We start from the raw sequence: 14,885 nt of genomic DNA, 5'->3' as shown, positions 1-14,885 counted from the left end.
CACGTTTGTTGAGGGGGGGGGGAGACACGTTTGTAGGGGGGGGGCACGCTCAACAACGAGAGTTTGTTTTTATTGAACGCTCGACAACGAGAGTTGGTTTTTATTGAACGAGACTTCAACACGGAACAGCTGCGCGAAACGATGGTCACGTCACTCTCGGTGACGGTGTCGACAATAATGAACACACGAACAATGTTAATAGAACAACACACAACCACATAACATCCCGAACCCATTAACCCCACTTAATCCTAACAACAAAACAAGTTAACAAAAGCCCCATTTGTCAACTGAGAACCCCAATTCCCAGAATCCCCCGCGGCTCCGGAACACTGCGTAGCTTATATTAATCTTTATTATCTGAATGGGAAATGCAATATTTTAGGACAGATACACCATTAAACGCGTTTCTAATGACATTTCTAGCGAGAAATGTACATTTTCCTTACATAATCTTCAGTCAGTGAATGTGTATGATCTTTATTAATCTTTATTATCTGAATGGGAAATGCAATATTTTAGGACCGATTCACCGTTAAACGTGTTTCTAATAACATTTCTAGCGAGAAATATACTTTTTAATTGCATAATCTTCAGTCAGTGATTGTGTCTGATCTTTAGTTTTATAGTTATTAGGAGTTGATCGGCTCGCTCGCATGTTTCAACGACGTCAGGTTGCTTTCGCTAAACTAGCAGCTCACGTGCTTCCTGCGTTTGTGTTATTAAACTGTTACTTTATGTAACTTTAATGATATCATCTTGTTAGAAACACGTATATCTGAGAGCCAACCCAGTCGCCAAAATCATGCCTACGTTGACAGTGTACGTTTCGTGAACACTGGATTACGTCGCATTTCAACATAAAATAGCGTGTTATACACACACACACACACACACGCACGCACATGCACAGACACACACACACAAGCACACACACGCACGCACAGACACACAGACACAGACACACACACACACACACACACACACACGTGTCCCCCCCCCCCCCCCCCACACACACACAATAGCTGAATCAATTCATTAGTCAATCAGAAGCATGTAAATATCTTTCCGGTGGCGTTAGAGGACGAACAAGGTGTCCTTCAACATCTACACGTGTTGAAGGGGGGGCCTGCCCTCGGGGTCTGACCGGGCCAAGTCTCGGGCAGGAAGGGCCCCCCCTTCCTGCCCTCGGGGTCCGACCGGGCCAAGTTTCGGTGCGGAGGTCCCAGTTAGGCCCTAGAATAAGGTATTAAAATTTCAGGGCGGTAGGACCTTCCTATCTCAAAAACTGTTTTTCCACCACATTCTGAACCATTAGGTCTTGCAGGCTACACATCTGAGGGGCTTTGTCCAAATGACACTCCATTTGGGAAAACTTTTTTTCTCTAAGGGCTAGAACTCCAAATCTCGGATATGTCGTACACGGGGCCCCGGGAAATGTGTGTAAACATTTTAGCATCCCTAGCTATCTCGAAAAGGTCGGCCAAGGGGCGTGACCTCCAACAGTACAGTAAATGTACATAAGACAGAGGTTAGTTTCTAGGCCCCATTTTTTGCAGGATGGAGGTGTACATTTGTGGCTTAATGCGTGTAGACACCGCTGGCCTGTGGCCACGTCTTTGAAGTCTGGGGTCAAAAGGTCAAAAGGAGCCGGTACCACGCCGCTTATGAGATAACAAAAAGTGAATCTGTATTTCTCTCATTACATTTTGTCATTATTGAAGAGAGGCCTGATTCTCAGATATGCATGTTGGATGGCTAGGGTGTTGGTCTGGGAAGAACTTCAGGCCAAAATCTTGCAAGCGAGCAGCTGGGTGCAGGTGCAACGAGATGGAGCACTTGCTGAGCCTGGACTTTCATAATCTTCGCTCTGTGAATGTAGAGGATGTTTGGTCGGATGTTACGACGAAGAATCATAATGTGAATGGGAATATTCTATAAATCTCTTGATATCATCTTTCGTCTCAACACTTCTGCTGCAGCCACTTAAAGTCTCACTCCGAGAACCTTAAAATATGAATCAATCCATTAGAAGTATGAAAATATCTTCTCGGTGGTGCAACAGAGCAAACAAGGTGTCCTTTGACATCTACGTTTCGAGACGATTGCAACAGTGCCACACATGATCATATTTGAATATGTTTCGGGGTAGTAATTAGCTGTCGATTTTGGAGGCCTTTATCAATAATGACCAGCTATAGATTTGCTTCCCGATGGAGATTTTTGACAAATTACATGTTAATTAGCATCTACACGTTAAGCTGAGTCCAATGAAATCAAGCTCGGCCTCTTGCTACACCGAGATCATGTCCTAGACCTAGGTGTACCATGTAAAATACATGTTACCATTAGCTAGAGTGTCGTTCTTGGTGTCATTGGACTCAGCTCAACGTGTAGATGCTAAATAACATGTCATTTGTGACAAATCTTTATCGGGAAGCAAATCAATAGCTGCTCAGTATTGATTAAGGCCTCCAATTTCGACAGCTAATTACTACCATTAAACATGTTCGAATATGCTCATGTGTGGCACCGTTGCAATCGCCTGGAAGCCTAGATGTTGAAGGACACCTTGTTCGTCCTCTAACGCCACCGGAAAGATATTTACATGCTTCTGATTGACTAATGAATTGATTCAGCTATTCCCCCAGAAGTCTGGGGTCAAAAGGTCAAAAGGAGACGGCACCACGCCGGGGTGGATCCAGATCTCGGGCAACAGCGCAGGGTTGCCAGGTCCTGCAAAAAACGTGCCCCCCACATACCGTTCAAAATCCACCCAAAATGTCCTAGAAGCATCCCAAAAAAAATGATATTATTGGCCATTTTGGCCAACGTTTTGAAAGTAATAATATTTGAGGGAATATTTTTTTGTTGCGAAATGCACTGTGTGCGTGTGTGCGTGTGTGTGTGTGTGTGTGTGTGTGTGTGTGTGTGTTCTTGTATTCCTATACTTATGGGGACATTGATCTGTTCACACAGTCACGCCGTTGGGACCTCTGACAGTATGGGGACCAAAATCGAGGTCCCCATGAGGGAAAGTGCTTTAAATGACTTCAGGAGTCAATCTGAAGGTGCCAGTGTGTTTTTTTAGTTTTTTTGGTTTTGGCCCATAATTCACAATTTTCTGTCGGGTCACACACACACACACACACACATTTCTCACTATCGCCCCCTAAGGATCCCGGTTGGTATTGCACTTGATAGTTCACACACACCACTACCAAATATGGTATGTACCGCCCCTTCCTTGTCCCCATGAAGTATGTATTCAAATACTAAGAACTTTTTTCAGTGTTAGTCAACAATTAGGCTATTGGAAACGTTTATTTGCAACAGATGCCAACTACAGTGCTAAGAATTATACTTTTTTAATTACATTTTAATTAAAATGTATTTATTCAATACAAAATGCAGCTTATAGGAATTGCTTTATAATTAATTGATGCTGGATTGCTGGATTGAAAGAATATATTTATTGATCTAGTAAAAGCAATAAAACATGGCTTCTTATTAGTGAATTAGCATTTATATATATGATATTTTGCCATAACAATAATAAGATTAATCATATATTCCCGATTGTTGTCTTAGATTCAATAGATTGTTGTCTTATTGTCTAAGAGTCCAAACAATACATTTTTCCAATGCTAGTGTAACCGATGTCTTTCTGCGTTGTGTCTTGTATCTTCGAATGAGGCACACACAGGAGTCGAGTACTAGAGGTTTATTCTTTCCAAAGGAGACAAAACAACACGGGCGTCACACACAATCCGGGATATCACTCTCCACTCTACAAAACAAAGGAAGCAAACAATTGACCACACATACCGGATAAAACAACCGCATTTGAAATATCAAGGCGGGAAAAAACTAAGCTACCACCGGCTCAAGCTAGGTTACGAGTTAATCAAAATCCACCCTTCCAACAGTTCAATTAAATTGTCTAAAGCACCAGAGTTTCTCCCGCGTGCCTAAAAGCACGTCACAAAGCAGTGTGAACCACCACAGCCGTTCAAGGGCAACAAACAAGGGGTTAACATAAAAATCTAACGGAGAGAGACACAAACGGAACTCACCAGCTCCGTGCATCAGCGCTCACTGACGCTAGACACACAGGTGCAACGCCAAACCACTCCCCCGGGAAACAAAAGGCATGCCATACGGAACAACGAAATCAACTTACAACTAGGAACCAATATTTGGTGGAGTTCACAATAAAAAAGGTATGAACAATGATAAAAAAATAACACAAAATAAAATTAAATTTAGCTCGGCTACACTAGTAAGAGGCTTGTGACTTTGGCCGTTTGCTTTTAATGTGAAATCAGACAGGAAGTCAAATGTACCTTCAGGTTCAACCCATAGACATAATAAAGGTTCAACCTCAGCCTGGAAGAAGAGCCTTTTATCTCTCTGAAACCGTCGAATTCGATGCATATTAAGGATTTACCCGGAGCAAGTGGCGTGTACCGTAAGTATTCAACATTTGTCTTGAAATATTGCGTAATATAGCATCATGTAGTCGTTTATTTATGTTTTAAAACGGTCTGCTTGTTGACTGCTAGCCAAACGCACATGTTACATTAGTTAGTTAGCATTAGCATCCGCAGCATTAGCATCCGCAGCCTGCGGCAGAGCCCTGTCTACTCATCTACTATGAGTAGACAGGGCTCAGGTGCTGGCTTTTCAGGGTGTTTCAGCTGGTTGCAGCTATAGAATGTTATAAGAATAGAATGTAGAAAATGCTTAACATCTAGCAAAATGTAAATGTGTTATTCAGCTACCAACTTTGAATGCATCTGATGTACCGGTAGTATGATTTAACTAAAACTGAAGTCAAATCGATCTCACTTTTTTATTTCTCTGCAGTTTGAAATGCCACATAGAATCAGTCCCCTCACAGATGTCACCATGTCGGTTTAAAGACTGACAATACATGGAAACTGGAGGTGAAGTACATCAATGCAGTAAAAGGTAAAATTATGGCATATGGTATCTATCGATGGATGGATGGATGGATATAAAGGGTGGATAATAAAAAACAAAACGTGTCTTAAAGTGATACCATTTCTAATTCCTCTCTCCATTAGATAAGCAGGTCTAAAGAATGTTATTTAGTTACACTTATTATTGTACTGTAGATTGGTTAAATAAATATGAACTTTACCAAAATAACTTTATTTTGTATGTATTTATTCTGTATTCAATAAGCTACATTAATCTTCCAGTAATTTCTACTATAATGATTGACCAGTGTCTCAAAGAGAGGTTATGCTTATACGTATGTTGGTAATTGATGCCAATACCCAAGCATTATACTGTATGTAAGAAACATGATTATAATTGCAAAACTGCTTAGGAAGCCAATTTATGTGTTATTGTCACTCTTTATCTGTTGTGACAGGCTGACAATTGTATGTTTTAATTTTCCTGTTTTAATTAAAGATGTCGTTCTTTTTTTTTTGCAGGGCGTGGGGTGTTCGCCATAGGTTCATTCTCCAAAGGAGATTTTATAGTGGAATGCAGGGGAGATTTGATAAGCGATGGTGAAGCTCAAAAGAGAAGAAGAAATTATAACCCTGCATGTTCTGGATTTTTGTTCGCGTTCAAGTTGGGAGGCAAAACATGGTGGTAAGATTTTAAATTGCACCTTAACTATACTACCTTATACTGAAGTCGTTACACTTGCTTACACAAAACTAATCCAATAATTACTAATCCGCCGCTGCCGTAGCCTGCTACCAACTACAGGAAAGTATAAACTACGCTGCTGCTGAGACACAAGTCCCTCAAAATGCAATGCAAGGGTCGTTTTATTTCTAACATTAATCTTTCAACACAGACATTTATATGTGTGTAAGGGATAATGTATAGAACGCCGGTCATTATCGGGCAAAGGGCGAACCAGACACCGACGCAAAAGCGGAGGTGTCTTGCTTTGCCGTGAAGGGGCTTATTTTGCGATAATGACCGGCGACGTTCTATACATTATCCCGCTTATTACACGGCTACTTGCCAAAATTAAAAAACAACTTCACACGGTGTGTCTTTTTACAATTTATATGTTACCATTGACGCATACGTTCCACTGAACAGCGCAGCTTAGGCGATATCTAGTCATTATATATATATATATATATATATCTATGGAAATGTTCTGCTTGTCATCCCCTGCATTTGGGTCAACTTTCCAGAATCCATTGCGACGTTAACTTATAGGCTTACTCAATCAATAACTCATGTAAAACTGTGATCTTGTATGCTAGTAAATGATGTTTTAATGAAAAGTAATAATAATATTTTTTCAGTTTTTCTCTATTTTTATTTGTGGTTTTAAAGCATTGACGCCTCTAGAGAAGATGGTTCCTTCGGCCGCTTGGTGAACGATGACCACAGACATCCCAATGCCAGGATGAAGAGAATAGACATTGCAGGAAGCACACACCTCTGTCTCTTTGCTCTCCAAGACATAAAAGAAGGTGAAGAAATTGCATATAATTATGGAGGAGAGGACTGCCCAAGCAGGTACGTGTTACAACTAGTGTTAAGGTATATACAATTCAAGAATGTCTTGGAATAACTTAATGATTGATGGTATCTTTTCTTTGAAACTATATAAATCAATTTCAATAAATGATCATTTTTTCTATTGTATATTAAAACATTGGATATTCAGGAGGCATCTGAATCAGGGCCAAATGTCACTGTAGTCTGGGACGTTCCCGACGTCCCCACAATACATCTTGTATGGTTTTGTTTCAGTGAAACTTTATGTTAAGTATCTGATAAAGGAGAACGTACAGGTGTGCGAAATGTCCCTACTCAACACAGTTAATTCAACATGTGTGAAATGTCCCCACGAGGCATAGTCTATGTGACAGCAGACAGGTTGACAAAGCAGGACAAAATATGACCATAGAATCCTTTCTCGCTAGTTTGGTGTGTGGGGATGTATTTGACCCAAGAGACATGTCCTTTAGAAAATGTATTAAAATAATATAATATTATGCAGTGTTTACATGAAATTGACTGATTTACTTTTTGTATCAAATTGCAGATGACTACATGTGAACCTGAGACGTCCTGTGTGAGCTCCCAGTCTGTGCTCATGTCAGAGCCACAGTGGGATGAAGCTGCCTGGTTAGAGGACACTGGTCACCAGGTAATTCATGTCCATCACTTAATGTTTTCCTCTAATGTCTTCTAGTTACCTTTGACGTCTTCTGTTGTCTACTTTAAGCAGGTAAATGAAAATAATCCAATAATTATGAGGGGAATCTATTATACATCAGGTCTGCCAAACAGTTTTCTGTAATGCTTGTATAAGGCTAATGATTAAGGGATATGTAGGACACATCTAAACCGTGTTGAGTAATTTTCCCGGGGCAAAATGTCGCTGTAGTGTGGGACATTCACGACGTCCCCATCATGAACCTTTTATGGTTATGTTTCAGTGTAATGTTATGTTAAGTGTCTGATAACCGAGAACGTACAGGTGTGTGAAATGTCCCCACTCAGCAGGGTTTATTCATGATGTGTGAAATGTCCCCACTACGCATAGTCTATTTGACAGCAGACAGAGGTTGACAAAGCAGGACAAAATATGACACTAGAATTCTTTCTCACTAGTCTGCTGTGTTGGCATGTATTTAACCCAAGAGACATGTCCTTTAGAAAATGTCTTAAAATAAAATATTATGCAGTGTTTACATTAAATTGACTGATTTACTTTTTGTATCAAATTGCAGATGACTACATGTGAACCTGACACACCCTGTGTGAGCTCCCAGTCTGTGCTCATGTCAGAGCGACAATGGGATGAAGCTGCCTGGTTAGAGGACACTGGTCAACAGGTAATTCATGTCCATCACTTAATGTTTTCCTCTAGTGTCTTCTACTTACCTTTGACGTCTTCTGTTGTCTACTTTAAGCAGGTAAATGAAAAGAATCCGATAATTATGAGGGGAATCTATTATACATCAGGTCTGCCAAACAGTTTTATGTAATGCTTGTATAAGGCTAATGATTAAGGGATATGTTGGACACATCTAAACCTTGTTGAGTAATTTTCCCGGGGCAAAATGTCACTGTAATCTGGGACATTCACGACGTCCCCACAATGCACCTTTTATGGTTTGGTTGATAACGGAGAACGTACAGGTGTGTGAAATGTCCCCACTCAGCAGGGTTTATTCAAGATGAGTGAAATGTCCCCACTAGGCATAGTCTATTTGACAGCAGACAGAGGTTGACAAAGCAGGACAAAATATGACAGTAGAATTCCTTCTCAGGCAACTAATGGTGTGTGGGCATGTTTTTGACCCAAGAGACTTGCAGCATTGTTTTGTGTTTGTTTTTGGTCTGCATTGTTATAGCAAATTTGACGTATCTTTTTAAAAATATTATATATTAATGAATTTCATACAATCATCAGAAGAGGAAACTGTTGGAGGCACGGAGGGGGAATAAAATCCCAGCAAAACAGAGACGCAAACTGCCACCAGCAGAAGATGGAGCATCTTCTACAGTCTGTGCTGTGAGCCATGTTCTTCCAAAGGTGAATCTTTACACTTTTTGATTTATATATTGGAGTAAAGTAATTTATTGGACAACGTAATGTTGTAGAGTACAAATTTGAGGTTATATAAGTCAAAATGAAAACGTTTTTATGAGGGAGTGTCAATCTTCCCAGCTCTCTAGTCTGGTTGTACGTCAGCAGATACTTCTATAGGATTTGCCAGGTGGCATTAGGGTGAACAGACTGTGACTGGGGTAGATAGTATCTTTGGGCGTTGTGCAGACACCTCACTGCTGATGCTCAGTAGATGCTGATTCACTCTTAGTTTGGACAACAAACACAATGGGCCCTAACGGTCTGAAACGCAAGTGGGAAGCGCAAAGCGCAAGTAGCTATGTGGGCAGTTCTACGGCGCTATCGCTATTTTACAGGCGGATAAATGACACTTGCGTCGCGGCGCAAGGGTCAAAAGGGTTGGTCTGAAGCAGCCTAGTTACCCGTAGGTGTGGTTTGGGCGTAACGTCCAACAAACCAATGAGAGTGCCAGCTCCCATCCCCTTTAAGAGCCATGAGCGCATTTGAATCGGACGAGTTGATATTTTGACAGCGCGTCTGCAGTCTCCGATGAGACAGATCCACATGAATTTCAAACTGCAAATGGCTCAGTTTATTGCCAAATAATATGGCCTAATTCACACATGGAATAAGGGGTTTTCTTCCACAACTTCAGAAATGCTGAGTCCTCAAATACATTTCGGCAAAGATAACGTATATGATATAACATATGTTATGCGGTAACTGTGGTTCTATTTAATGATATACGCAATGCATTATAAACTTTGTTTCTTATCAGTATTGTATGCTATCCTAATATGCATGTGTCCCCGCGGTAATAGACATTGCCATTGATTGTATTATGCGTTACGTGTTTAGTTTGCGTGTGTTTAAACAGAGCACACACGCGCCCCCGCATTCATTCATTCTTTTTAACACTCACTCGAGGTAAAACAATGTTATTCACGATCAAATACTCATCAATCCTAAAAGTTATGGGCATGTAGGCCTACACTATGTCAAGAAAATATCTGTTTGCTGTACGGTGTTTGCAGATGCATTGATTTAAAAGTACAACTTATTACCGCTGCATCAGCTGTTCTTTCCCAAATAATTTACCAAGAATGTGCGGCTAGGTAGATGGGAGAAGCAAAGTGTATGCGCGAGGTGCACAAGCAATCCGTATGCATCGCATGCGCATGTATGCATGCGCCCTTAAAGATCCCATGCCATGCTATTTATGGATGCTTTAATATAGGTATTAGTGGGCCACAAACACAGTATTCAAAGACGTCCCCGAATTTCAGCCATGGTGCAGAGTTACAGCCACTCCGAACCAGTCGCACATTGAGCTTCCCCCAAACGCGCTGTTTCGGTGGGCGTGTAAAGGCAGGTCAAGGAGGGGGGTGGAGGTGTGGCCCTGAGCAGCTTGTAGCCACCGTACAATGCGCTCTGGTTACGGTGGGCGTGTCAAGGCAGGTCAAGGAGGGGGGTGGGGGTGTGGCCCTGATCAGCTTGTAGCCACAGTACCATGCGCTCTGTTTACGGTGGATGTATCGCAATGGCTCGTTGAAACCCATATTATACATAGATATCTATATAATATAATATAATATAATATCATATAATATATAATGTATATTATCACCTGGCCCTGAGCAGCCCACGGTACCATGCGCTCTGTTTACGGTGGATGTATCGCAATGGCTCTTAGAAACCCATATTATACATAGATATCTATATCATATAATCTATAATATATATTATCACCTGGCCGTGAGCAGCTTGTAGCCACGGTACCATGCGCTCTGTTTACGGTAGATGTATCGCAATGGCTCTTAGAAACCCATTGTATACATAGATATCTATATCATAATATATATTATCACGGCCAAAAGCTGTGTGAGCCTCCAGACGATAGGCTATTATGAATCTCAAACGACCGCGTCTTCTTCAGATTGATCTGGAAGTGGAAGAACCAGAGACGTCGGAGAACCCGACGAAGTCCTTTGCGATTCATTATATCGTCTGGAGGTGCACACAGCTTTTGGCCGTGATAATATGTATTATATGATATTATTTAGATGTAGAGCCCCAGGACTGTAACGCAAGTGTTGTACACTTCCTTGCTATTTGGATAACCGTTCTGCTGTTGGTGTGATGGCGCATTACACGTCGGACTCTCGTCTCTGGTATTTCTACAACGAGACTCGTAGTGGGGGTTATCTCAGCCATGGTTGAGAATGAATTGGGGGAAAGAAACTTTGGCTTTGAATCCCTGAAGTACATGAACCACGACATGGAGGAGAAGGGGATTGTTGGCCGCGAATGTATCCCGCTTGAGCCCTGCTTCCCGCCGCCTCGGCAGCGGTCAGCGCTAATCACCGCCTCCTGAAGCGGTGGTCCATCGGCAGCGAGGCTCCGGCGGGAGACGACCGCGGTCAACAATCCCTTTCTCCTCCATGTTGTGGTTCATGCCTACTTCAGGGAGTCAAAGCCAAAGTTCCTTTCCCCCCAATTCATTCTCATCCATGGCTGAGATAACCCCCACTACGAGTCTCGTTGTAGAAATACCAGAGACGAGAGTCCGACGTGTTATGCGGCATCACGCCAACAGCAGAACGGTTATCCAAATAACAAGGAAGTGTACAAAACTTGCGTTACAGTCCTGGAGCTCTATATCTAAATAATATCATATAATACATAGATATCTATATCAAATAATACATATTATCACGGCCAAAAGCTGTGTGCACGTCCAGACGATATAATGAATCCCAAAGGACTTCGTCGGGTTCTCCGACGTCTCTGGTTCTTCCACTTCCACATCAGTCTGTAGTAGACAGAACCGCGCGCTGCCTGCTGCCGGCGCAAGGCACCACCGCCCGGCTGCCCGCTGCCGGGCGGTGGTGCTTCGCGGCGGTGGTGCCTCGCGGCAACCGGCGGCAGGCAGCATGTCGCAGTTCATGTACTTCGATGTCGTTCTGCCATTGCATTCAAAATTCTGTAACTAGCCTGTTACTACGAACTAAGCAACTACAATACACGTATTAGCATTTAGCACTAGCTCAATCACGACTCCTTCAGAATTCTTGTGGGTGGTTACGAACCAACCAAGTGGGCAGGGCCATGAATAATAGTTTGACAACGCTACGTCACAGTGTCGCCTTATCCATATTGGCTCATTTCTTCTGCCTTTTTCCTTTCATTGCCTATTGCATTCAGCAGACAAACTGCATAGATTTCAAACTTACCACAGCTCACAAACTTATTCAGACCTATGTTATTTAACAAACAACAGGAAAAATGTGATTTTAATGGCATGGGCTCTTTAAAATAGCATCTGAACAACGCGCCACTGACTTTAAACCAGGTATTTCCTGGTCAGTAGCGCAATGGCATTCAGAAACGGCAAAATACCGTTGGCGCCAGAACCTGCCTCCTCCTTCCGCCGAACCGCCCCTTGGGGCGCATGATCAATCCCTAATTTACCGGCGAGTGGCGGTGGTGGGAAAAGAACGCTCTGCGCCAGTTGTAAACTAGCAACGACACATGCGCCAGTGACTAAGTCACTTGCGCCGGATGTAAGATAGGGCCCCATGTGATCTAGAAAATACAAATGTTATGTCATAATATTAGTCTCATGTTGTTCAATGTAGGTTCAATTTGTTAAACATCTTGTGCGCTTGATAATAATTGCAAACTTATTTACTGCTGCTTTTATAGTGGATCTAACAGGATGTAGATATCTCTTGACTTAAGACTGAAGTTTTCCTGTATATTCTTTTGAAGGCTGCAGGAATCGGTCTGTTTCTTTTCTTTGTAAACTGACTCGATTGCAGCTTTTCTGCACCACCGCCTGGTCTCGTCTGCTTTCTAGGTGAGGCGTAGTTCCTCTTGCGTGTTTCAACTAACCTATTTGTTTGTCCCTGTGATGACGTTAATTTTCATGGCTACTTGGATGCATGTTAATGCAGGAGTCAACCAACAGACTGAGAGCGGAACACTCCAATCAATCATTTTTTTTATAGCACCTTTCATAAAGTTAGTGCAGTTCAAAGTGCTTCACAGATGGCTGAGAAAGCAGATAATAGGACATATATTAATTGAAGATGAAAGAAAGATTGCAGACAAAAGAATTATGACAAGAAAATAAAAATGTTAAATAAGAAAAAGAAAGCTGCCATAATATCGAAGACATAATGCTACTGTTGCTAAAAAACAAAAATAAGGAATTAATATTATAGTCTCTAAATGAAAGTGTGTGGCATGTAATACAATAAAAAGTTTTTAGTTGACACTTTACAATAAGGTGTACTAATGAGCAGATCACTGAGGATTGTTGATGCAGGACATGAAACTTATAGGAACTGTATCTCCTTCCTGATACTTTCATGTAAACATCTGTTTTTCTACTCATTTACAGGAAAGGCTCCACTCAAAAGGGAACCATGGCAGCCAGCAGAGATAAAGGCCGTCGAGAGGCACATAAAGGCTTAAGTTTAATACATGCTTGCACTGTGCCAAAAATGTCTAACTAAACAAAATCTGTAGGTGGCGAAGAAGTTAAAGCTGCGTCACGCTTTGAACTAAACACTTTTTCCATCTAGTGTTGACTGGGTTTTTGGATTGTCGGTGCCATTAAAGTAGCATTAATAATCGTCGTAATAATCCTAACGATTATTAATGCTACTTTAACGGCATAGACATTCCAAAAACCCAGTCGACACTAGATGGAAAAAGTGTATAGAACAAAACGTGATGCAGCTTCCCTTTTTTTCTTCGCAACCTACAGACTTTGTTATGTACGATTATTCAAACACGCCATGTTATTTAATATAGACATTTGACCGAGGGAACCGGAGCCTCAGAGGTCGAACTTATTCTCTCGAGGTCTATGTGACTTCCATTTATATTGTGACTATTCTGTATCTTGATGCCTCTTCCTGGCCCACAAGGATACACCAGCAGGTTCTGACATGTATTAACCGCACTCTGATGGCTCGAGTCTGTGCGTGATGTGTGTCTATGCTAATGTGTGTATGTGCTGGTATACTTTAAAATAAAGTATCAATGCATCTAATTCTCCATCCGTCTCTGGTGCTATTTACTGTGGACCCACACCTGTTTGGGAGATCCCTCCCATGTGTGAGGGTGGCATCGATGGTGTTGGTAAAATAAAAACCCATACACACACATAGTGCACGGTAATATCATGAAATAAGTTGGTATCACGCCACATATAGATGGTGGATGGCCAAGAGGAACATTTGCAGAGGGCATGGCCGCCCCTGGTTCCAGGGGCTCTCGGAAATTGAGAGGTTAAAACACCTTGGCCCTCGGGCTATACTCTACAATTTTCATTGTTTTATGTACAATCAGGTCCCCATTAGTCACCAAATAATCTGTGTGAAATATTCTAATTTATGTAAATTATGTCCCCTGAAAGCATGTTTACTGGTTCTTCCGGAAGTCCCCATAAAGCCTGGTTAAACCATCACTTCATCATTTCAGAGTTTTGAAGTTGTGTATAGGTTAACTAAGCTATGGCAAGTTTACTGAATTTTTTTCAGCTCTCTACAACCTCTGGAAAGGGTGGTCCTCACAAGTGATGATTATAAAGGTCGTCCTCATGAGTGATGAAAACAAGTATGTGTGTGTGTGTGTGTGTGTGTGTGTGTGTGTGTGTGTCTGTGTCTGTGTGTCTGTGCGTGCGTGTCTGTGCGTGCGTGTGTGTGCTTGTGTGTGCTTGTGTGTGTGTGTCTGTGCATGTGCGTGCGTGTGTGTGTGTGTGTGTATAACACGCTATTTTATGTTGAAATGCGACGTAATCCAGTGTTCACGAAACGTACACTGTCAACGTAGGTATGATTTTGGCGACTGGGTTGGCTCTCAGATATACGTGTTTCTAACAAGATGATATCATTAAAAGTTACATAAAGTAACAGTTTAATAACACAAACGCAGGAAGCACGTGAGCTGCTAGTTTAGCGAAAGCAACCTGACGTCGTTGAAACATGCGAGCGAGCCGATCAACTCCTAATAACTATAAAACTAAAGATCAGACACAATCACTGACTGAAGATTATGCAATTAAAAAGTATATTTCTCGCTAGAAATGTTATTAGAAACACGTTTAACGGTGAATCTGTCCTAAAATATTGCATTTCCCATTCAGATAATAAAGATTAATAAAGATCATACACATTCACTGACTGAAGATTATGTAAGGAAACTGTACATTTCTCGCTAGAAATGTCATTAGAAACGCGTTTAATGGTGTATCTGTCCTAAAATATTGCATTTCCCATTC

General features: G+C 41.6%; 1 long non-coding RNA gene across 7 annotated transcripts; it reads left to right on the top strand.

The window, feature by feature from the left end:
- The first annotated feature begins 3,540 nt into the window (after window positions 1-3,540).
- On the top strand, window positions 3,541-14,187 carry LOC130379007 (uncharacterized). 7 transcript variants are annotated; one of them, XR_008895066.1, is made up of 7 exons: window positions 3,541-4,974; window positions 5,469-5,631; window positions 6,340-7,162; window positions 7,749-7,853; window positions 8,435-8,557; window positions 12,365-12,452; window positions 12,999-14,185. It is a non-coding gene; the product is annotated as an uncharacterized LOC130379007 (long non-coding RNA). The 7 variants fall into 7 exon arrangements; XR_008895061.1 differs by having other exon boundaries at window positions 3,542-4,471; window positions 4,870-4,974; window positions 12,365-14,187; XR_008895063.1 differs by having other exon boundaries at window positions 3,550-4,974; window positions 6,340-6,525; window positions 7,058-7,162; window positions 12,365-14,187.
- The last annotated feature ends 698 nt before the right edge of the window (window positions 14,188-14,885 follow it).

This window comes from Gadus chalcogrammus, unplaced genomic scaffold (assembly GCF_026213295.1).
Source record: "Gadus chalcogrammus isolate NIFS_2021 unplaced genomic scaffold, NIFS_Gcha_1.0 GACHA142, whole genome shotgun sequence".
NCBI lineage: Eukaryota > Metazoa > Chordata > Actinopteri > Gadiformes > Gadidae > Gadus > Gadus chalcogrammus.
This window is presented reverse-complemented; position numbering and strand designations above follow the sequence as displayed.